Here is a 26,372-nt window from a genome sequence, read left to right as displayed (position 1 = left end):
TCTTTCTTTCTTCTTTCTTTCTTTCTTTCTTTCTTTCTTTCTTTCTTTCTTTCTTTCTTTCTTTCTTTCTTTCTTTCTTTCTTTCTTTCTTTCTTTCTTTCTTTCTTTCTTTCTTGCTAAATGAAGTACTTTTGAAAATTCCCAAATTCATGCTTAGTCTTTGGATTTGAATTATGTACACAAAATACAGTTTGTAAAGGCCTCTGAACAATTTAAAAAACAAAAAAATCAATATAGAATTAGATAATTACTTTAGTATCACAAGTATAAAATACCATAACAGCAACCTTTTATATTTTGAAAATACAGAATATCATGTAAAATATATCTGAAAATAAAAATACATGTGTTTATATATCCACATAAATCTCTCTCTCTCTCTCTCTCTCTCTTTCTCCCCATTGGGTATATATATATATATATACCTTCTTAGAATGCCATTTTAATACAGTTTGAATTAGTCTTTGCTACTTTCTGAATTATTTGGTGGGGAAAGAATCAGGTTTGGGAGTCCTTCTACCAACTCCAAACCCAACCTCCAAAATGATAAAGTGATCAGAAATTAGATGGAATGCAATCATATCTCCTAGATTAGACTAATATTATTCACAAGCAGATGGATATAATTTTAATACAGTATCTCTTTTCCCTCTTAGGAGAGAAAAGTGGTGGCCTCCAGCTCTAACCTCTTATTTCCTTTCCTGTTAGCGATGATTCTCCCTTGTGGAAGGGTAGATGGAGAAGAGACTATAGATATCTATTCTGCTTCCATTTATCAGACTTGGACTCCTCTCTTCAGATAGGATCCTTCTCTGCTATCCCTCTGTCTCTGTGTATATCCATCTATCGATCCATATCTTTCTCTTTCCCTCTCTCCATACACACATATATACATATGCATGTATCTATACACATGTATATATGTTTGTATATATATATATATATATATATTGTTCATACTGAGACATACCTTAAATTTTATTATGAAAATGTGCTGCACTTGCCTAGCTGGTAGTTGATTTATAAATTAAAATGAAAATAGATTGAAATAAAAAGAAAATTTAAATGTGTGCTAAGGGACATAGATAATTGATACACTTGGACAAGGTATAATGAAAACTTTTTAGTTTTCTAAGTTCACCATAGAATCTAAATGTGAATAATTTGCTATATCAACTACTTGAAATTTTGTTTTCTGACTGCAAATACATCTAAAATTACTATTCCCATTTTTACAAAGGTTAATAGTTTTGGTCAATATATAAACTTCTCAAAGGATTCCTAATTTGCATTATTTTCAGCAAAACTGGTTGTAAATAAATTTTAAAATAATGATTTTATCCCTTTCATTAAAAAAGAAGGAAAAAATAAAAATACAGTTGTGGGGATGGTTAATACTTAGCATTGGTTAGTATTTCATTAATCTGTAGTTTTTGCTCTAAGAGAATTTAAATGAGCTCTAAAAATTATAATTAAAATACCACAACTGTGTTTCTCCAATAAAAAGTTAATATCAAAGGAAGAAAATAAATTTAAACTAATGAAGCAACTTTTCTTAAATGAAGGGTTCCAAAAGATACTTGTTTCTTTTAAAATATCATTTCTTGTCATACCAATCATATATCACTTTAATTTAGCATGCTGAGACTGGAGTAATTAGGACCTGAGTTCAGATGTAACCTCAGATACTAGCTGTATGACAGGGAAAGTCATTTGACCTTTTGTGGCCTCATTTTTCTCATTTGTAAAAAAGAATAGGAGAAGGAAAAGACAAACTGTTTCAGTATCTTTGCGCAGAAAACCCCAAATGAATTCACAAAGAGTCAGATGTGGTTGACTAATAATTTTATATGATTATTAATTCTTATTTCTTTAAAACTATTCATGTCTTTTTATGGTATCTTTTGGAGAAAAGTTGTTTATTTATTTATGCTGATTTCTTTTACATATTGGAGAGCAGATATTCAAGGAAATTATAGAGTTTTTTTATCCTTTTAAAAACCTGTAGTTCTACTGATTTTGTTCATTCAAAGATTTTTAAAAATTCATGAAATCATATCATCTTCTGACTTTTTGGGCCTCCTCTATTCCTTGTTTGATTATTGATCCTATACCTTTGCCTACTCTTATGTCTATCAATGGTTGTCAAAGATACTTCTACCTGTCAACTTTTAATTAATTGGTTACCCATAGAACATTTACTTATCTCTATCTTGTCCATGATTGATAGTTATCAAATAGCTTTCTAATTTCCCCAGCAGGTTCTGTTAAATAGGAATTCTTTTATATAATATTTTATTATCTGAAGTTTCTTAAACATTGGACCACAATGTTTGATTGCTATTGAGACTTGTTTATTAAAACATTTCCATCAATATACTTGTTGTTTTTAACTAGTACCAACAAGTTATTGTAACTACTTGCTGATGTCTCATGCAATTATTGGTTTATTAATAATTGTCAACATCTCTACTGTAAGTTGTAGAAACTGTGAGGGGGTTTTATAAAAGGTTGGACTGTATTATTTAAGAATAGGGTTGGCAGGAATTTTAATGATTTCCAAGAGATTTATTTAAGAATTTATTTACAATATATAGAAAGAGTGCAAGTAAGAAAATCAGAGAATGGATAGGGTAAGATATCTAGCCTAAGCACCTGACCACTGGCTCAAAAACAGGCAAGGGAGTTTGTCCTTAGCCAGAGAGGCCTTGGCCCTTGTACCTGAGGACCTGAGAATGCAAGGAGACTTTCTCAAGAGGATAGGTCTCTCCTGAGGCTATTCTCCTCAGAAAATTCAGGAAAGGAGTTAGCTCTTTCACTCACCATGTGTCAGTCCAAAAGGAGAGATTCACAGACAGTCTCACTAAGTCTACGGTCTCAGGTTCAGGCAGCAGATTCTTCATCAGCCTTCAACTCCAACTCAGAACTCCAAAGAATGAGTGCACTCAGGAGGTACCAAGCATGAAGAACTCCCTCTCACAGGAAGTTGTAACTACTTTAAAAATGCATATTTGCATCTCTTCCTGTGCCTTCCTCTCCTTTACATGGACAAATCCTAGTCTAAACTTTTGCTTATCTGCCCAGGGGGCAGATAGTTGATTCTGATTCATCACCCACTATTGCACACATGGGTCACAAACCCCCCCCACTCAATTGTGAGTGGGGTGTTTATACTTTTGGTGATTAAATCTAAAAATGGACAGGGAGAGATAATATAATCTTCACACTACCTCTATTCTTGTACTTTTAAATTATATCCTTTGAAAGTGGGGATCTTTTGTTCCCTAGAACAAGGAAATTTCATTTAATTTTTTATAGTGCTATAACACAGCTCCATAACAATTGGATTAAAATAATGAGTAAAAATATAATTTTACATCATTAATTCATGCTATTATTTCAGCTTTCTTTTCTGATTTATTAATTCATTTTCTAGGAGCCAGGGTCATATTTTCTCTGAATAAGAGTTTGGAAATTTCTTTAGTTTTGTTCTCTAAATGTTTCATAGAATTACTAGAAAATTCATTTAGAATAGGAATATTTTTTTCTGCTTGGAAACTCACTTATTGAATTTCTTTTTCTGAGTTTCTATTGTTTAATAAAATAATTACTCTTCTCAATTTCTATTGTTTTATATAATAATCACTCTTCTCTTATTCTGGGTACATTGTATTAATTTTAATATTCATCTTTATAATAAAAAATTCACTTTGGGTAGATAATTAAATATGATATTTTTATTCAGTAGTTTATTTTATTGGTCTTTTAAAGGAACAATTATAATTTTATTATCAGCTCAAGAATCTTTTTTTAAAGATTTAAATTTTTGTGATCATTTTGAAGAGTTTTGATTTGATAATTTTCTAGGTTCATTACTGTTGTAGCAATATGTTCAATTCAGTAGTTGATTCTCTCTTATGTTACTACAAATATTCAGAGGCATAAAATTTCTTCTAAGGCCCGCATTACTACATTCCCATTTTATTTGGATGAGCTGCTTATTTTCACTTTACCTAAAACAATTCATTGTTTCTATGATTAGCTATTTTACCTTAGCCTTTGGATTACTTTTAATTCAGAATCTATTTATTTATTAATTTCTTGCTCATATTTGTTTTATTAATGACAATTTTATTGCCTTATGTTCTTTGAAAAATGCTTTAGTATTTCCTCCTGTCCTTTATGCCTGGAAATTTCCCTCCTCATTTCCATATAGTAGCTTCCCTGGCTTCCTTAAAGTCCTTTCTAAAATCTCACCTTCTATAAGAAGTCTCCTCCTCCCTTCAATTGGAGAATGGCTGAACAAATTGTGGTAGATGTTGGTGATGGAATACTATTGTCCTAAAAGGAATAATAAAGTGGAGGAATTACATAGAGACTGGAACAACCTCCAGGAAGTGATGCAGAGAGAAAGGAACAGAACCAGGAAAACACTGTACACAGAGACTGATACATTGTGGTACAATCGAAGGTGATGGACTTCTCCATTGGTATCAATGCAATGTCCCTGAACAATCTGCAGGGATCTAAAAAACACTATCCACAAGCAGAGGATAAACTGTGGGAGTAAAAACACCGAGGAAAAGCAACTGCTTGAATACAGGGGTGGAGGGGATATGACTGAGGAGAGACTCTAAATGAACACTCTAGTGCAAATACCAACAACATAGAAATGGGTTTGAATCAAGAACACATGTGATACCCAATGGAATCGCGCGTGGGCTATGGGAGAGGTGGTGGGAGGGGGAGGGAAGAAAAGAAAATGATCTTTGTTTCCAATGAATAGTGTTTGGAAATGACCAAATAAAAATTTAAAAATTTAAAAAATTTTAAAAAAGAAGTCTCCTCTTAAGTGAGGACCTCTATAACTGTTTGTTACTTCCAATCTATCCAGTATTTAACTTATCTGTACGTAGCTGTTTGTATGCTGTCTCCAGCATTATGCTGTGAGATCTTTCATAGAAGGGATTATTTTTTCCCTTTTTTAAAAATTCTCTTATCCTCTCATGCATAATACAAAGAATTGCATGTAGTAGGCTCGTAAATTCTCATCAATTGATTGAAAAGAAATGTTTATTGTCAACCTTTCTTTACTTGATGTTCTTTTTTGTCCTAATAATAATATTAAGATTAGCAAATAAGGCTAACAAATAAGTGTTCTCAATATCTTCACTAAAAATTCATCAAAGATCTTTCACATCAAATATTTCTAATTTTCCATCATGTCTTTTTTTAAAATTTTCTTTTAGATGGATGAAGTTTTCTGGATAGATAGTTGTCAAAAAAGGAGAAAGAACTTAATTCAAGTGCTTTTTCTGCTATATACAGGCTGTGTGATGCTTAATAAATGGGTCAACATCTTAACTGTGGAGCAGAACCTGGTCTACACAGGAAGTGGGAGTTTTCTCATTCTATAAAATAGTGAAAATTCCATGTCTAGTTTCTCTCCCTATTATATTTGTCTGTGTAAATACAAGCCTAGGAGGGACTTAAGGGGTGGAGTCAAGAAGAAGGAGTAACTAGGTAGCAGTAAGCCATTTCACCACAAAAATTCTTCTTGAACAAGAGTAAAATATTGCCATAAAACAAATACAGGAGTGAAAAACACAACAAAAATAGAGGGAAACTGCCTTCCTTTTGGGTTTTTCTTTTTTTGAAGATTGTTTTCCTCTATCTTTGTGGGGTTTTTCACTCCTGTATTTGTTCATTCATCTGGGAAACTGAAGTGAAAGAGGAGCAGAATAAGCAGGAGGCATAGCAGTAAGTGAAGAGTAAGCCAAGAACAAACCATACCCCCCACCCCCACACATCTGCTTTCACAGGTTCCAAAGGTAAGTCCAAACTAAGTCAGATGCTGAGATCCTGCTAGATGAGTAGCTCAAGCCAACTAACCACCCTTGAAATTTTAAACCTGTGAAGAAGTCTGAAATCCTAGCCCAGAGCATTTTGGGCTGAAGGGGGCCAATTCACATGGGCCCTGTGTGAAGCCAGGAATCCCAGTCTGGGCTTGGGGTGAGGACATAATCCACAGTTTGGAGTGAGGACACAGTTCTCAGAGGAGCTTCCCAAGGATCTTTTTGCCCAAAACTAAGGGTGAACCTCTAGGAAAGGGCAATCAAGGATGTGCCTGATTGAATCAATAGCACCTTGAGATAAAAAAAATATGAGCCTAACCTCATATTTTTCTGATAAGCACCAGACCTGATTAAGTTCAGATTGAGATGAAACACTTACAACCATGCCTAAGGAAAGTCTTTAAGCTATCAGCATTTGAAGGGTCAATTGAATCAGCAAGAGGAGGGGACTCTCAGAGTTCTCAGACCTCAGATCATCTGGTAAAATAGTAACAACTGAGAAAATGAGCAGAAAATAATATCAAGGAAAGACTGAAGTATAAGAGGGTACTACAACTCCCCAGAAAATAGATCTACCTATAATTTAGATAGGAAAAATGATCAAACAATAAAAAAGCACCTAACTCTAAAGACATTTTATACAGACAAAGAGGAAGGTGCAGACACAGAAGGAGACAGCAAAAGCAAAGAAAACATATCCAAAGTCCCAAAGGAAAATATTGATTGGATGCAGATTCTGGAAGAGCTCAAAAAAGACTTGAAAAACCAAATATTAGAAGTAGAGAAAAAGTGGGGAAGAGAAATGAAAGTGATGTAAGAAGAAACAGTCCAATTGAAAAAGGAGAACCAACAAATGACCGAGGAAAAGTAGGCCTTAAAAACCAAAATTGAGAGGTGGAGTCAAGATGGTGGTGTAGAAGCAGCAAAAGTTCAGACCACTGAAAACCCTTCCTTACAGATCACAAACTGAATGCTCCTATGGGACTGAAAATCCCCTAACAACAAGACAGAGCAAAGAAACCCTCCTGCTGGACTCAATCCAAAAGGTATACTCCCCAAAAGCCGGAATTTGAGAACACTTGGGTTTAAGGGGATGACAGAAGTAAGGCCCCAGGATCCCTCCCCCTACCCCACCTAGAGGGCAAAGACTCCAGTGGCAGCCGGAACCTCTGGGCAGGCAAAAGCATTTGTCTGGAGGGTATACCTTGCAGGTAGGGCTGTGCCAGGCTGAAAGCATCAAACACAGGTGGTGGGTAAGGAGCTGGAGAGGGAGCACAGAGCAGGCAGCTGGATCACAGAGGCAGAGACCCTCCATATTACTTCAGCCTTCCAGGAGGTTTTGGCCTCAGAGCATATCCAGCAAAACCCAGCTGAACTTAATACTATCAAAAGTCTTCAGGGGTCAGGGAAACCCAAGCTCCAACATCCCTCCCCCACAGACTGCTGGAGTTTAATCCAATAAAAAGCCTCCAGAGGACAGGGAATCTCAAACTCCAACACCCCTCCCCCACAGACTGCAAGGAGAAATCTTCTGTAAAAGCTCCAAGAGGGGAGCCTGACAGAAAACCACAAAACCAAAAAAATGAGAGGAGCAAGAGCACAGACAAATATGGGGAGTGGGGAGTAAAGAAGGGGTAAATATGAGCAAACAACAGAAAAAGAAGAAAGAAATTACAATAGACAGCTTCTATTACAGGCAACAAACAAAAAGCAAAAGGAACAGAGGAGGAGGGATTAGCAAATGATAAATCAGAAATCCCAGTGAATTAGATACAGGCTTTGCAAGATCTCAAAATGCAATTCAAAACACAATTAAGAGAGGCTGAAGAAAAAACTAAGATAAATCATCTGGAAACAGAAAATAGTATCTTGAAAGCCAAAATCAACCAGCTTAAAAATGAGGCAAAAGAGATGAAAGATAAGGAAAAGAAGATGAAAGAAGAGACAAAGGAGATTAGAGATGAGGCACAGAGGATGAAAGATGACCTTGAAAGAAAATCAGACCAGAAGGAGAAGGATGACCAAGAAGCCAAGAATGAAATCCAGTCTTTAAGAACCAGAATACAACAACTAGGATCAAGCAACTTCACAAGGCAGGAGGACACTATAAAACAAAATCAAAAGAATGAAAAAATTGAGGAAAATATGAAGCACCTCATTCACAAAACAGAATATTTAGAAAATCTTTCCAGGAGAGACAATGTAAGAATCATTGATCTACCAGAAGACCATGACAAAAGAAGAATCCCGGACATCATACTAGAGAAAATTATCCAGGAAATCTTTCCTGAGATCCAAGAACAAGAGGGAAAAGTGGAGGTTAAAAGAATCCACAGATAACCTCCTATACTTAATACCCAACTGACAACACCCAGAAATGTTATAGCCAAATTCAAGAACTATCAGACCAAGGGAAAAATATTACAATCTGCCAAAAAGAAGTCATTCAGATACCATGGTAACACAGTGAGGCTAACACGGGATCTGGCTGCATAGACACTGAAGGACCGAAAGGCATGGAATATGATATTCCAGAAAGCAAGGGAACTAGGTCTACAATGAAGAATCAACTACCCAACAAAACTGATGATGTTCTTACAGGGGGAAGTATGGCTATTCAACAAAATAAAAGAATTCCAAGAATTTGTAAAGAAAAGAACAGACTTGAACAGAAAATTTGATGTCCAAGCCCAGAAGTCAAGAGAATCATCAAAAGGTAATTAAAAAAGAGGGAGAAAAAGAAAAACAAAACAACATAACCAAAAAATATATATTTTTTAAGAGACCAAATAAGTTAAAATGATATGTATCCCTATAAGAAAAGAGGTCATTGGTAACTCCTAAAAATTGTTGTTACCACCTGGGCAGCTAGAAGAAGTACACTTAAAGGGAATAGTGACAAACTGTATAGGATGAAATAACAAGACATAAATAGGTATATAGATATATGTATGCATAAATACATATACATGTGTGTATATATACACAAATTCAAATAGAGCTAAAAAAAGAGTTTAATACTAAAAGAAATCAGAATAGAAAGAAAAGGGGGGTAAATTTATATGTCACAAAGAAGCTCATGGCAGGAGGGGGAAGAACGTCAATACAGTGGAAGGGTAAAGAGGTTGGAGATAGGAAATACTCAGATCTTATGTGCACTGAAATTGACCCAAAGAGGGAAGAACAATCCAATCCATTGGGGCAGAGAATAGATTCGCATCCAATAAGGGTTTAGAAGGGTAACAAATGGACTGGTGGGGAGGGAAGGAGCATAAGGGAGGAATAGGGTGTGGGATAGTTTTAAAAAGACTGCAAAGAAAATTGGGGGGGGGGGGAATATGAAGGGAGGGGGCTAGAAAGGGAAGTAAAATAATGGTGGGAACTAGGGGGACTGATTAAAAACAAACATGGGTATAGAAGGAAATAGTGAAAGATGAAAAGGCAGGACTTGGAGAAGAAATCAAAATGTTGGGAAATACACAGCTGGGAATGATAATTCTGAATGTGAATGGAATAAACTCATCCATAAAATGCAAGCGAATAACTGAGTGGATTAGAATCCAAAACCCTACCATATGCTGTCTACAGGAAACACAGATGAGAAAGATATCTCACCACACATAGGGTGAAAGTAAGAGGATGGAGCCAAATCTACTGGGCACCAAATGATAAAAAGAAGGCAGGAGTCTCAATCATGATATCTGACAAAGCCAAAATAAAATTAATCTAGTTAAAAGCAATGGGGAAGGTAATTGTATCCTGATAAAAGGCAGGATAGACAATGAGGACATTTTAGTAATTAACATATATGCACAAAATGGCATAACATACAAATTTCTAAAGAAGGAACTAGTGGAGCTCAAGGATGAAATAGATAGAAAAACTATACTAGTTGGAGATGTGAACCTTCCACTATCTGAACTAGATACATCAAACCAAAAAATATGAAAGAGTAAAGAGAAGTGAATGAAATCTTAGAAAAATTAGAGTTCAGAGATATATGGAGAAAAATAAATAGGGACAAAAAGGAATACACCTTCTTTTTAGCAGCACATGGTTCATTCATGAAAATTAAACATGTATTAGCACATAAAAACATTGCAAACAAGTGCAAAAGAGCACAAATAATAAATGCAAACTTCTAAGATCTCAATGCAATGAAAATAATAATTACTAAGGGTACATGGAGAAGTAAATCAAAAATTAATTGGAAATTAAACAATAAGATTCTCCAAAACTGGTTAGTCAAAAAACAAATCATAGAAACAATTAATAATTTCACTTAAGGAAATGACAATGAAGAGACATCCTTTCAAAACCTATGGGATTCAGCCAAAGCAGTAGTCAGGGGAAAATTTATATCCTTGAGTTCATATTTTAACAAATTAGGGAGGGCACAGTTGAATGAATTTTGCATGCAAATTAAAAACCTAGAAAGTGAACAAATTTAAAATTCTCAAATTAAGATTAAATTATAGATCCTTAAAATCAAAGGAGAAATTAATATAATTGAAAGTCAAAGAACTATTGCTTTAAGAAATAAGAATAGAAGCTGGTGCTTTGAAAAAAAAAGAAATAAAATAGACAAAGTCCTGGTCAGTCTAATTAAATAAAGGAAAGAAGAAAACCAAAATGACAATCTCCAAGATAAAAAGGGGGACATCATCTTTACTGAAAAGGAAATTAAGGCAATCATGAAAAAAATATTATGACTAATTACATGGCAAAAAGTATGGCAATCTAGGTGATATGGATGAATACTTACAAAAATATTAATTGCCTAGACTAACAGAGGAAGAAATAGATTACCTAATCAACTCCATATCAGAAAAAGAAATTGAACAATTCATCAAAGAACTCCTGAAGAAAAAATCCCCGGGTCCAGATGGATTCACAAATGAATTCTATCAAACATTCAAAGAACAACTAACCCCAACATTATGCAAACTATTTGACAAAATAACCAAAGAAGGGGTTCTACCAAAATCCTCTTACAACACAAATATGGTACTGATCCCAAAACCAGGCAGGTAAAAAACAGAGAAAGAAAACTATAGAATAATCTCCCTAATTAATATAGATGCAAAAATCTTAAATGGGACACTAGCAAAAAGACTCCAGCAAGTGATCATGAGTGTTATTCACTATGACCAGGTTGGATTAATACCAGGAATGCAAGGATGGTTCAATATTAGGAAAACCATCCACATAATTGACCATATCAGTAATCAAAACAATTAATATCACATGATTATCTCAATAGATGCAGAAAGAGCCTTTCATAAAATACAACACCCATTCCTATTGAAAACACTAGATAGTATAGGAATAGAAGGGTCTTTCCTAAAAATAATAAACAGTATACATCTAAAACTATCAGCAAACATCTTCTGCAATGGGGATAAACTAGAAGCCTTCCCAATAATATCAGGAGTGAAACAAGGATGCCCATTATTACCGCTATTATTAAAGTTGTAATAGAGACACTAGCAGTAGGAATTAGAGAATAAAAAGTAATTGAAGGTGTTAAAATTGACAATGAGGAGACCAAGCTATTACTCTTTGCAGATGATATGATGATCTACTTAAAGAATCCTAGAGAATCAACCAAAAAGCTAGTCGAAATAATCAACAACTTCAGCAAAGTGGCAGTATACAAAATAAACCCACATAAGTCATCAACATTTCTATATATCTCCAACCCATTTCAGCAGCAAGCATTAGAAAGAGAAATTCCATTTACAATCACCCTAGACAATATAAAATTCTTAGGAATGTATCTGCTGAGAAAAACACAGTAACTATATGAACACAATTACAAAACACTCTGCACCCAATTAAAATTAGATCTAAACAATTTGAAAAACATTGATTGTTCATGGGTAAGATGAGCTAATATAATAAAAATGACAATCCTGCCTAAATTAGTTTACTTATTTAGTGCCATACCCATTGAACTACCAAAAAACTTTTTTACTGAATTAGAAAAAAACCATAACAAAGTTCATTTGGAAGAACAAAAGATCAAGGATATCTAGGGAAATAATGAAAAAAATGCAAAGGAAGGAGGACTTGAAGTCCCTGATCTCAAACTATAGTATAAAGCAGTGGTCATTAAAAAATTTGTTACTGGCTAAGAGACAAAAAGGAGGATAAGTGGAATAGACTAGGGTTAAGTGACCTCACTATTCAGTCTATGATAAGCCCAAAGATTCCAGTTTTGGGAAAGAAAACCCACTATTTGATAAAAACTGCTGGGAACATTGGAAGACAGTATGGGAGAGATTAGGTTTGGATCAACATCTCACACCCTCTACCAAGAAAAACTCACAATGTGTGATCAACTTGAACGTAAAGAAGGAAACAATAAGTAAATTATGTGAACATAGAATAGTATACATGTTAGACCTTTGGGAAGGGAAAGATTTTAAAACCAATCATGACTTAGAAAGAGCCACAAAATGTAAAATCAATAATTTTGTTTACATCAAATTAATTTTTTTTGTACAAACAAAACTAATGCATCCAAAATTAGAAGGGAAGCAACAAAGTGGGAAGCAATCTTCATTACAAAAATCTCTGACAAATGCCTAATTACTCAAATTTATAAAGAGCTAAACCAACTGTACAAAAAATCAAGCCATTCTCCAATTGATAAATGGGCAAGGTACATGAATAGACAATTTTCAGTTAAAAAAATCAAAACTATTAATAAGCACATGAAAAGTGTTCTAAATCTCTAATAATTAGAGAAATGCAAATCAAAACAACTTTGAGGTATCACCTCACACCTAGTAGATTGGATAACATGACAGCAATGGAAAGTAATGAATGCTGGAGGGGGTGTCGCAAAGTTGGGACATTAATGCATTGCTGTTGGAGTTGTGAATTGATCTAACTATTCAGGAGAGCAATTTGGAACTATGCCCAAAGGGCGCTTAAAGGCTATCTGCCCTTTGATCCAGCCATACCACTGCTGGATTTGTACTCCAGTGAGATAATAATGAAAAAAGATGTGTACAAGAATATTCATAGCTGCGCTCTTTGTGGTGGCAAAAAAAATTGGAAAATAAGTGAATGCCCTTCAATTGGGGAGTGGCTGAACAAATTGTGGTATATGTTGGTGATAGAATACTGTTGTGCTCAAGGGAATAATAAAGTGGAGGAATTCCATGGGGACTGGAACAAACTCCAGGAATTGATGTAGAGTGAGAGGAGCAGAACCGGGAAAATATTGTACACAGAGACTGATAAACTCTGGTACAATCGAATGTAATGGACTTTTCCATTAGTGGCAATTCAGTGATCCTGACCAACTTGGAGGAATAATCGAGAAAAAACCACTATCTCCATTCAGAGGAAACACTGGGATTAAAAACATTGATGAAAAAACAACTGCTTGAATACATGGGGCACAGAGATATAGTTGGGGATGTAGACTAAATGAACATCCTAGTGTAAACAACAACATGGAAATAGGTTCTGATCAAAGACACAAGTAATACCCAATAACTTTGCATGTTGGCAGTGGGAAGGGTGGGTAGAGGGGAGTGAGAGAAATAAAGTGAGTATCTTAACCAAAAAATTAAATTAAAAAATCAAATTTGAGCATCTAAAAACTACTGATTTCATGAGAAATCAAGAAACAATAAAACAAAATCAAAGGAATGAAAAAACACAGGAAAACATCAAATATCTTATTTTAAAAAGCAACTGATCGGGTACTTCTAGTCAAGATGGCACCTTAGAGAAAGCTAAAGTTCAGAGCTCCAGAAACCCTTCCTTACCAATCTCAAACTGAATGCACCTAGGGCACCGAAATTCAAAACAAACAACATAATAGATCCCGGGAACACTCCTCCTGGACCTGGATCAAAATGTATGGCCCCCCAAAAGTCAGAACCTGAGATCACTCAGATCTAAGGGGTAGGCAAAAGGAAGGTCCAAGGACCCATCCCCCCCCCCAACCCAGAGCACTGAATCCGAGGTGGCAGCAGGAACCTCAGGGCTGGCAAAAGGGCCTCGGGACCAGGCTATTCTGAAGGCCACATTCCTGAAAACAACCTGATCCATTCGAGGGGGCAACCAGACAGCAGGGAAACAGAGAGAGACAGGAGGAGCCTGTAGCCCCCTGACCAGATCCTTCCATCTGAGTCTCACCAAAGGTCCCTGCCTCAGGGCATACTCAGTCCGAGGTTAATCCTATCACCAGCCCTTGGAGCTCCAGGAAGCCACGGCCACTCCCCCTCAGAGTGCAGGATCCTCTGGCCAGCAAAGGCATTGAAATACATCTGAGAGTGTCAAGCCAGGCTCAGAGCATAGAAGTAAGGCAACAGAGAAGCATCTGGAGGGAACTAAGGAGGGTAGTAACACTAAAACACTGAAACACCAGCAATTCCGGGCTTCCTGGGGAAGACAGACAATTTGCCTGGGGCTAAAGCCACTGAACACCAGACAGATAACAGAAGAGCCAGCCCCCCTCACTCAGATAGAGATGGCAAATAGCACAGAAGCAGAAAAGCCTCAAAACAAAAGGAAAAACAAGAAGGGGGCAACTTTGGACACATTTTATCATACAAAATACAGAGGAGATAGAAGAAGAAACACAAGCAAATTCACCAAAACCTTCCAAAGGAAATGGAAAGTCTCCACAAACTTTTGAAGAATTTGAATCGAAAATTATCAAAAAGATGGAAGACTTCTGGCAGGAAAAGTGGGAATTAATACAAAAGAATTTCAATCAACTACAAAACCGGTTTGACCAAACTGAAAAAGAAAACCAGGCTTTAAAGGTCAGAATTAGACAACTGGAACACAACGAGCAGGTACAAGAGCAAGAATCAATAGAGCAAAGCCAATAGATCAAGAAATTAGAAGATTACGTAAAATATGTTATTGACAAGGTGACAGACTTGGAAAATAGAGGAAGAAAAGATAATTTAAGAATAATTGGACTACCAGCAAATCCAGAAATAAACAGCAAACTCAACATCGTAATACAAGATATAATCAAAGAAAATTGCCCAGAGATTCTAGAACAAGGGGGCAATACAGCCACTGAAAGAGCTCACAGAACACCCTTTACACTAAATCCCAAAAAGACAACTCCCAGGAATGTAATTGCAAAATTCCAAAGCTTTCAAGCCAAAGAAAAAATCCTACAAGAAGCCAGAAAAAGGCAACTTATATATAAATGAATGCCAATCAGGGTCACACAAGACCTTGCAAGTTCCACTCTGAATGATCGTAAGCCATGGAACATTATTTTCAGAAAGGGAAGAGAGCTGGGTCTTCAACCAAGAATCAGCTATCCAGCAAAACTGACTATATATTTCCAAGGGAAAGTATGGGCATTCAACAAAATAGAAGATTTCCAACTTTTTGCAAAGAAAAGACCAGAGCTCTGTGGAAAGTTTGATATTGAAAAACAAAGAGCATGGAATACCTGAAAAGGTAAATATGATGGAAAGGGAAAAGGAGAAAATTGTTATCTTTTCATTTATTCAAACTCTCTTCTATAAGGAATACATTTATACCAATCTCTATATATTAATATATGGAAAATGTAATGTGTAAATAGGGGGAAAGAAAAATCAAAAAGAATAATCTTTCTCACACAAAGATTCACATGGGAAGGGGAGGGGAAGAAAACTCCAATAAGAAGGAGAGGAAGAGAGTTTTTACTTAAACCTTACTCTCAGGGAAATCAACTCTGTGAGGGAAAAATATGTAGATCCATTGGGACCTTGAATTCTATCTTACCCAACAAGGGTAGGGAGAAGGGAAAACCAAGGAAGGGAGGAGGAGGGAAAACAGAAGGGGAGGGAAGGAGAGGGAGGAGGAAGAGGGAACAAAAAGGGAGGGGCTACAAAGGGAATCATATCAAGGGAGGGGACAAGGAGGACTGATTTAAAGTAAATCAGTGGATTAAAAGTTTAGAACTAAAGAAGAAAGGTTAGAATTAGGGAAGGATATCAAAATGCCAGAGAATTCACAAGTCACAATCATAACTTTGAATGTGAATGGGATGAACTCACCCATAAAACGTAGAAGAATCACAGAATGGGTTAGAATCCAAAATCCTACCATGTGTTGTCTTCAAGAAACACACATGCAATGGGTAGACACCCACAAGGTCAGAAATAAGGATGGAGTAAGACATTCTGGGCCTCAACTGACAGAAAGAAGGCAGGAGTTGCAATCATGATATCTGATAAAGCCAAAGTAAAAATAGACCTGATTAAAAGGGATAGGGAAGGTAATTACATTCTGTTAAAAGGGAGTATAGACAATGAGGAAATATCACTAATCAACATGTATGCACCAAATAATAGAACACCCAAATTTCTAATGGAGAAACTAGGAGAATTGAAGGAAGAAATAGACAATAAAACAATATTAGTGGGAGATTTGAACCAACCATTATCAAATTTAGATAAATCAAATCAAAAATTAAATAAGAAAGAGGTAAAAGAAGTGAATGAAATCTTAGAAAAATTAGAGTTAATAGACATATGGAGAAAAATAAATAGGGACAAAAAGGAATACACCTTCTTCTCAGCACCACATGGCACATTCACAAAGATTGACAATACTCTAGGTCACAGAAAATGGTATACAAATGCAGAAAAGCAGAAATAACAAATGCAGCCTTTTCAGATCACAAGGCAATAAAAATAATGATCAGTAACGGTACATGGAAAACCAAATCAAAAATTAATTGGAAATTAAACAATATGATACTCCAAAATCGTTTAGTTAGAGAAGAAATCAGAGAAACAATTAATAATTTCATCATGGAAAATGACAACAGTAAGACATCCTTTCAAACCTTTTGGGATGCAGCCAAAGCAGTAATCAGAGGTAAATTCATATCCCTGAGTGCATATATTAACAAACTAGGGAGAGCAGAAATAAATCAATTGAAAATGCAAATAAAAAAACTCAAAAGTGATCAAATTAAAAAAACCCCAGCAGAAACCCAAACTAGAAATCCTAAAAATTAAGGGAGAAATTAATAAAGTAGAAAGTGATAGAACTATTCATTTAATAAATAAGACTAGAAGCTGGTACTTTGAAAAAACAAAAAAAATAGACAAAGTACTGTTCAATCTAATTTAAAAAAGGAAAGAAGAAAAGCAAATTAACAGCATCAAAGATGAAAAGGGGAACATCACCTCCAATGAAGAGGAAATCAAGGCAATCATTAAAAATTACTTTGTCCAATTATATGGCAATTAATACAGCAATCTAGGCAATATGGATGAATATATACAAAAATACAAACTATCTAGACTAACAGAAGAAGAAATAGATTTCTTAAATAATCCCATATCAGAAAATGAAATCTAACAGGCCATCAAAAATCTCCCTAAGAAAAAATCCCCAGGGCCCGACAGATTCACAAGTGAATTCTATCAAACATTCAGAGAACAGTTAATCCCAATACTATACAAACAATTTGACATAATAAGCAAAGAGGGAATTCTACCAAACTCCTTTTATGACACAAACATGGTACTGATTCCAAAACCAGGCAGATCAAAAACAGAAAAAATTATAGACCAATCTCCCTAATGAATATAAATGCAAAAATCATAAATAGGATACTACCAAAAGGACTCCAGCAAGTGATTAGAAGGGTCATCCACCATGATCAAGTAGGATTTATACCAGGGATGCAGGGCTGGTTCAATAGTAGGAAAACCATCCACATAATCGACCATATCAACAAGCAAACCAACAAAAAATCACATGATTATTTCAATAGATGCATAAAAAGCCTTTCATAAAATACAACATCCATTCCTATTGAAAACACTAGAAACCATAGGAATAGGAGGGTTGTTCCTAAAAATAACAAACAGTATATATCTAAAACCATCAACTAATATCATCTACAATGGGGATGAACTAAATGCATTTCCAGTAAGATCAGGAGTGAAACAAGGATGCCCATTATCACCTCTACTATTTGAAATTGTATTAGAAACACTAGCAGTAGCAATTAGAGAAGAAAAAGGAATTGAAGGCATCAAAATATGCAAGGAGGAGACCAAGTTATTGCTCTTTGCAGATGACATGATGGTCTACTTAAAGAATCCTAGTGATTCAACCAAAAAGCTAATTGAAATAATCAACAACTTTAGCAAAGTTACAGGATACAAAATAAACCCGCATAAATCATCAGTATTTCTATCCATCTCCAACATCTTTCAGCAGCAAAAACTAGAAAGAGAAATCCCATTCAAAATCACCTTAGGCAAAATAAAATACCTAGGAATCTATCTCCAGAGACAAACACAGGAACTATATGAACACAACTACAAAACACTCTCCACAGGACTTGAGCAATTGGAAGAACATTAACTGCTCATGGGTGGGATGAGCCAATATAGTGAAAATGACCATTCTACCCAAACTTATCTATCTATTTAGTGCCATACCTATAGAACTTCCAAATCATTTCTTTACTGAATTAGAAAAAACCATAACAAAGTTCATTTGGAATAACAAAAGATCAAGGATATCCAGGGAAATAATGAAAAAAAAGGGTCAATGGAAAGGCAAATTTAAAATTAATTGGAAATTAAATAATCTAATACTCTAAAACAGGTGGGTCAATGAAGAAAACATGGAAACAATTACAGACTTCATTAGAGAGAATGACAGTAAGGAGACATCATATCATAGCCAACGGGATTCAGCCAAAGCAGGACTCAAGGGAAAATTTATATCACTGAGTACCTATACCAACAAAATAAGGAGAGGTGGAGATCAATGAATTGGGCTTGCAGTTTATAAAAATTAGAAAAAGGACAAATTATAAACTCCAGTTACAACTAAATTGGAAATCCTAAAAACTACAGGAGATTAATCAAGTTAAAATTAACAGGACTATTGAATTAAAACATAAGACTAGGAGCTGGTACTTTGCAAAAAAAAACAAATAAAATAGATAAAGCACAAAAAAGGAAGAAGAAAATCAAATTAATGGTATCAAAAATGGAAGGGGCAATCTCACCTCTAATGAAGATGAAATTAAGGCAATTATTAAGAACTACTTTGCTCAATTACATGGAAATAGATATAACAATATAGGTGAAATGGTTAAATATTTACAAAAATATAGATTACTCAGATTAACATAAGAGGAAATAAAATTTTTACATAATCCCATATCAGAAAAAGAAATTGAACAAGCCATCAAGGAACTTCCTAAGAAAAAATCCCCAGGGCCAGATGGATTTAAAGAACATATTTAAAGAAAATTTAAAGAACAACTAATCCCAATAGTATACAAATTGTTTGACAAAATGAGCAAAAAATAAGTTTTACCAAATTCCTTTTATGACACAAATATGGTACTGATTCCAAAGCCAGGCAGACCAAAAATTGAGAAAGAAAAGTACAGACCAGTCTCCTTAATCAATATAGATTGAAAAATCTTAAATAGAATACTAGCAAAAAGACTCCATCAAATGATCATGAGGATTATTCATTATGATCAGGTGGGATTTATACCAGGAATACAAGGATGGTTTAACATTAGGAAAACCATCCACATAATTGACCATATTAATAATCAAAACAACAAAAATCACATGATTATCTCAATAGATGCAGAAGAAATCTTTGACAAAATACAACATCCATTCCTGTTGAAAACACTAGAAAATATAGGAATAGAAGGGCCATTTCTCAAAATAATAAACAGTATGTATTTAAAATCATCAGCAAGTATCATCTGCAATGGGGACAATATAGAAGTCTTCTGAATAAGATCAGGAGTGAAACAAGAATGCCCATTATCTTCTCTTTTATTTAATATTGTACTAGAAATGCTAGTTGTAGCAATTAGAGAAGAAAAAAGAAATTGAAGGGATAAGAGTAAGGAATGAAGAAAGTGAACTGTTACTCTTTGCAGATGATATAATGGTATACTTAAAGAACTCCAGAACATCAACTAAAAGGCTAGTGGAAATAATAACAACTTTAGAAGTTGCAGAGTACAAAATAAGCATACATGAATCATTAGCATTTATATATATTTCCAGGAAAACTCAGCAGCAGGACTTAAAAGAGAAACTCCATTTGAATTCACTCTAGACATAGGAATCTATCTCTAAGACAAACATGAATTATATGAACGCAACAACAAAACACTTTTCATACAGTTAAAACTAGATATAAACAATTTGAAAAAAGAAAACATTAATTGCTCCTGGGTAGGATGAGCTAATATAATAAAAATGACAATTCTACCCCAATTAATCTATATTCAGTGCCATATCTATTAAACTACCAAAAAACTTTTTCTATAGAAATAGATAAAAATATAACAAAATTCATCTGGAAGAATAAAAGATCAAGAATATAAAGAGAAATAATGAAAATCAAATGTAGGATGGGGCCTAGCAGTACCAAATCTTAAACTATACTATATAGCAGTGCTCATTAAAAAAATATGGTACTGCCTAAGAGACAGAAGAGTGGATGGATCATTGGAATAGGCTTGGGGTAAATGACCTAAGTAGTGTTCAATAAACCCAAAGACCAGAGCTTTTGGGATAAGAAACTCACTATTTGACAAAAACTGCTGGGAAAATTGGAAAACAGTATGGATAAAATTAAGTTTAGATTAACATCTAAAACCCTATACCAAGATAAATTCAAAATGAGTAAATAACTTTCATATAAAGTGTGAAATCAGAAATGAATTTGGTGAACATAGATTAGTATACCTGTCAGATCTGTGGGAAGGGAAGGAAATAAAGGTCAAGCAAGAGATAGAGAACATTGCAAAATGTAAAATGAATGACTTTGATTATATCAAATTAAAAGGTTCTTGTACAAACAAAACCAGTACAACCAAAATTAAAAGGAAAACAACAAACTTGAAGAACATTTTTATAACAAAACTCTCTGACAGAGGTTTAATTTCCCAAATATATAAGGAACTAAGTAAAATCTACAAAAAAAATCAAACCATCCCCAATCGACAAATGGTCAAGGTGCCTGCATAGGAAGTTTTCACAGGATGAAATAAAAACTATCAATAATCATGTGAAAAAGTGTTCTAAATTCCTCCTGAATTAAAATAATGCAAATTAAAACAACTCTGAGGTACCACTTTATACCTAACTGGACAATATGACAGCAAAGGAAAGCAATAAACGTTGGAGGGGATGTGGCAAAATGGGGACAGTAATACAGTGGTGGTGGAGTTGTGAATTGGTCAAACCATTCTGGAGGGCAATTTGGATCTATACACAAAAGGCTTTAAATTAATGACTACCCTTTAATCCATCCATACTCTGGCTGAGTTTTTACCCCGAAGTGATAATAAGGAAAAAGACTTGTACAAAATTATTTATAGCTGCTCTCTTTTTTAAAAATTTTATTTAATTAGTTAATTTAGAACATTATTTCTTGGTTACAAGAATCATATTCTTTCCTTTCCCTCTCCCCACTCCTTCCTGTAACCAATGCACAATTCCACTGGGTTTTACATGTGTCCTTTTCATGTTGTTGATTTTTGCACTAGGATAATCATATAGAGTCTACATCCCCAATCATATCCCCAAAGACCCATGTAATCAAGCAGTTGTTTTTCTTGTGTGTTTTGCTTCCACAATTTTTCATCTGAATGTGGAAAGTGTTCTTTTTCATAGATTGTTTCTCCCTCCTGATTGTTCAGGATCATTGTATTGTCACTAATGGAGAAATCCTTTACATTTGATTGTACCACTTTGTATAAGTCTCTGTGTATAATGCTCTGGTTCTGCTCCTCTCACTCTGCATCATTTCCTGGATGTCATTCCAGTTCACATGGAATTCCTCCAGGTTATTATTCCTTTGAGCACAATAGTATTCCATCACCAACATATACCACAATTTGTTCATCCATTCCCCAATCGATGGACACATCCTCATTTTCCAATTTTTTGCCACCACAAAGAGTGACAGCTGCTCTCTTTATGGTGGCAAAAATTGGAAAATAAGGGAATGTCAAACTTCAGGAAATGATGCAGAGTTAAAGGAGCAGAACCAGTAGAACATTGTACAGAGAAACTGATATATTATGGCACAATCAAATGTAATGGACTTTTCTATCAGTATCAATGCAATAACGTTGGACAATCCAGAGGAACTTAGGAGAAAGAAAGCTATCCACATCCAAAGAAAGAACTGTGGAACCAGAAATGCATTAGAAAAATATATGATTAACACAGTGTGATAGGGATGTGATTAGGGTTTTCATGTTAAAAGAAATACTCTACTACAAATATGAATAACACAGAAATAGATTTTGAACAATGATACATGTGTATCCCAGTGGAACTGCTTGTCAGCTTTGGGAGAAGGGAGTAGAAAGCAGGGGGTGGAGGGATCAGGAATTATGTAACTATGAAAAAATATTCTAAATAAAAATTTAAAAAATAAAAATAAAAATGTATTTTAAGTATAAATAGATAAATAGATTTTTAAAAATAGTATAAGGTGGGAGCCTACTCGTCATTGAGTGATAAGGGCATAAGAAAAATTCATGTAGAAGATGCTTTACATTGCACATTGATGTAAGATCAGGATCAGATGATGTAGTGATAGAAAATGAGGACATTCCACACATTGAGAATGGCCAATAATAAGGTTCAAATATCAGAAATGGAGAATTACAAGAAAGGCATATTAAAATCCCCCAGAAACTATTGCTATTATGGTCTTAGACTTTCAATCATTAACTTATCCTTCAGTTACCTAAAACTTACACCACCTAGTAGCAAAGATTTAACATTGATATTGTTTAAGGCATAAGACATGATGGTGGAGTGGATAGAAAACTGGTCTTGGAATCAGAAAGGCTTTCGTTCAAGTCTATTGTCTTTATATACTGTGGTTATGAGACTGTGTACAGGTCACTGCTCTCAGTGCTATCAGCCAAACTTCAAAATTTAAGAGTTGTAGAAAAAACATAAAAATGAATCCTGTGAGTTTTCTACGTAGGAAGTTCTCATACTAACAAATCTTAGACTTCATTAAAAAATAGATTCTAATAGAAAGAATAGACAGAGTTCAAATGCAGATTGAAGTTTGTATTCTTCACTTTATTTTCACTGTGAATTTTTCTCTGGTGTAAGCAATGTGTCTTGTTTCACAACATAACAAACAGGTGGTAGTTGTTGGACAGGGCTCTTAAGAAAGGTTTCCTATAGAAGCCAATATTTAAATTACATATTAAAGAAAGAGATGGAATTCTATAACATCATATTGAAGACATTCCATACATTGGGAATATCTAATACAAAGTCACAAAGATGGGGTATGTAGGGTGACATGTAAGTAAAAAAAAAAGGACAGTTTGGCTCAATTGCAGAGTATGGGAGAAGAAATCATGTCTAATGAATCTTGAATGGCAGGTTATGGAGGGCTTTAAAAATCTAAGAAGAGTTTATATGTAACCCTAGAATTACCAGCCATTGGAATTGGTTGAGTAAAAGGTATCATGTAATCAGAGCTGCCTTAAGGAAAATTGTTTTGGCAGTAGTGCTGAGGATGGAGTGTAGTGGGGATAGAGTTGAAGTAAGCAGACCAATTAAAAGATCATTGCAATAATATTGGTGAAAGGTTCTTAACTATAAAGAGGCAATGGGAATAGAGTATTGTTAAAATAATTAATCTACAAGAATGTTGCAAATAAGAACAGCTAGGAATGTTAATATAGGAATGTTAAGTGGGGGGAAACTCCATGTAACTGTTTGGACCTGCACAATGGATAACTGCTAAAGACAGATGTGAGAAAAACAAACAAACAAAAAAAAAAGCTTCTACTTAATAAATATTGGAATAGGTTTGAGGAAAGGTAATGAAGATTGAGGATTAGGATCCCTAAATCTAACAGGGAGCTAAGCTTTTATTCACTTCCCTCTAGTTCACAAGAACTTGTTTTTTGCTCAGGTTTCCCTAAGCCTTCTTATCACTCCTTAATCTATATTAATTCCCAGATCTATTCTAAATACTCTATGCTAAATTATAATCCTCTTATTTATAATAAAGTTTACTGTATGTTAATTTCTCTCAGCTTTGTATCAGTCTCTCTGCCAACTGCCAGCCCTTCTGGGCCTAGATAGGCTTTTTTGACCTACACAGGCCTCAAAAATGGCTGCTGCCGTCTCAGCCACACAAAGGAAAAGCAGTCTTTTTCTGTCTCATCTGATCTCTTTCAGTTTTAAATGAGTTTGGTTATTCAATCTCTCTGCCCACTGCAAGCCCTTCTGGGCCTAGCTAGGCTTTTAGGCCTAAGCAGGCCACAAAATGTCCTGGCCCTCTCAGTCTCCACCTCAAGGAAACACTGACTCCCTCTCTCTCTTTTCTGTTGATTTCCCCCACAAACTTATTCCAGAAACTCTAACCTGTTCTCCTCCTTCAGCTGATACTGGGTTTTTCAATGTTCCAGGGAACAGAAACACCAGCCTTCTCCTAAGGGGAAAAAACAACGATGACAACAACAACAACAACAACAACAACAACAAAAAGACTCCTGGAGACCACCTGCTGTGCAGATCAGCAGTTGGAAAAAGCAACTGACTGGCTACCCAGAATTCCAATAGGCATCCTTCCCAAGATTCTCTCTGGCCTTAAAGAACCCAATGATTCCAAATGGTCCTCATTAGCTCTATGGCTTAATTAATCATAAAAGTATAGCAGTTATTTTCCCCTTCTAGACCTGAAAGTATCAGAGATTAGTTATCAAATATCTGGTGCGTTATGTATGATAAAGCTTTCTTTTTTTAATCTTCTTTTTTTTTCAAATTTTTACATTCTTTAAAAATGTATATTCTTTTCTCCAGATGTCTATCTTAAATAGCTTTTATAAAATTGTTTTCATCTCCTTCACTTCTTTCTTGCTTATTTGTTTTGCTCAATTTTATTTAATTCTTAAAAAGCAAAGTTGACATCCCTCAGTATATAATTTTATAATCTCATTTCATGTGTAATTCATTCAACATTTCTTTTTTTTTCTATTCTTCCCCTGAAAGGTTGGATGCTCATTTTCCCCAGATCTAGGGTACACATCAGACATGTCTAGTTTTTATCTTCTCAATTACAAATCATAGGATGAAATAATGACTTACTTCATTCCAGCTTCCTATCCTTTCCACCCCACAGAAGCTAGTTCCTCCCTTTTAGTAAGACTCATAACCAGAATAGAATTTCCTCTGGTTGGTTCCTCTACCTTTTGACATATTGAATTATCATCAAAACAAATCAAGAAGTTAACTGGTTCATGTTTAGCAGAGAAAGTAAACCAATGATCTCTGGGTTGTTAAAATCTGTTATCTCTACTACTTTATGACTCTCTGTGTCAGGCATATGATCTGTTTCCAAAATCTTTCATCTATTTCCTTTTTGTTTTCATAGTAAAGGGCTGTTTAAATGCCAGAGGTTACAATCTAGTTGAAGAAATTACACTGAGTAAAATCTAATGATTAATTCCACCAAGAGTTTACTTCCAAGTCCTCTAATATGATGGTGTCTAACTCATATGAATTGAGTTAGAATATGACACAATCACTTCTGTTCCTCCCATAATTTGTCTTTAACCTAATGTTATTCACCTTACTTTCTCCTTCAGATTCTTGGATTTCCTTACGGAGCATACCTTCTTAATCTTTCTCATCTCCTCTCCTTGTTATTTCACTCTTTCATTTAACATTTCTTAAAAAATTTGAATGCTATACCATTTGGTGCATATGTATTTAGTATTGATTTTATTTTATTGTCTGTGGTACCTCGCAGCAAAAGGTTTTCTTAAATCTCTTTTAATTAGATCCAGATCTGATTTTGCTTTGTCTAAGGATATGATTGCTACTCCTGCTATTTTTATTTTTTTGGTTTATGTTGAAGCATAATAGATTCACCTCCAATTTCTTACCTTTTCTCTGTGTGCATCTGTGCTTAAAGTGAATATTTTACAACATATTTCAGGATTCTGAATTTTAATCTACTGCACTATCCACTTCAATTTTATGGGTGAATTTATCCCAATTATATATAGTCAGGATTAGTAAATGTATTTTTCTATCATGCATTTCCCCTCTGTTTATCCTTCTCTCTCTCCTTTCATTCTATCCTTCCTCAAAAGTGTTTTGCTTCTGACTACTACCTTCCTGAATCCTCCATCCTTTCCATCAGCCTTACCCTTCTTTTAAGCCCATTTCTACCTATTTGGTATAGTGTAAGATAGATGAATGTATATGTTACTTCTTTTTTTTTAAATTTTAAACATTATTTTATTTGGTCATTTCCAAACATTATTCACTGGAAACAAAGATCATTTTCTTTTCCTCCCCGCCCCCCTCCCACCACCTTTCCCTCTCCCATAGCTGACGTACCATTCCACTGGTGATCACATGTGTTCTTGACTCGAACCCATATCCCTATTGTTGGTATTTGCACTAGAGTGTTCATTTAGAGTCTCTCCTCAGTCATATCCCCTCAACCCCTGTAGTCAAG

General features: G+C 34.8%; 1 long non-coding RNA gene across 1 annotated transcript in view; it reads right to left on the bottom strand.

Annotated features, from left to right (window-relative positions):
- LOC103097147 (uncharacterized) overlaps positions 1-24,382 on the bottom strand; it is a 64,387-nt gene extending 40,005 nt beyond the window's left edge. Inside the window, exon 1 of the long non-coding RNA XR_001622754.2 lies at positions 24,269-24,382. This is a non-coding gene — a long non-coding RNA (uncharacterized LOC103097147). The remainder of the gene's footprint in view (positions 1-24,268) is intronic.
- Between the last annotated feature and the right edge of the window lie 1,990 nt (positions 24,383-26,372).

The sequence above is a fragment of the Monodelphis domestica genome, chromosome 6 (assembly GCF_027887165.1).
Source record: "Monodelphis domestica isolate mMonDom1 chromosome 6, mMonDom1.pri, whole genome shotgun sequence".
NCBI classification, from domain to species: Eukaryota; Metazoa; Chordata; class Mammalia; order Didelphimorphia; family Didelphidae; genus Monodelphis; species Monodelphis domestica.
The sequence above is the reverse complement of the archived record's forward strand: the minus strand, read 5'-3'. Positions and strand labels throughout refer to the sequence as shown.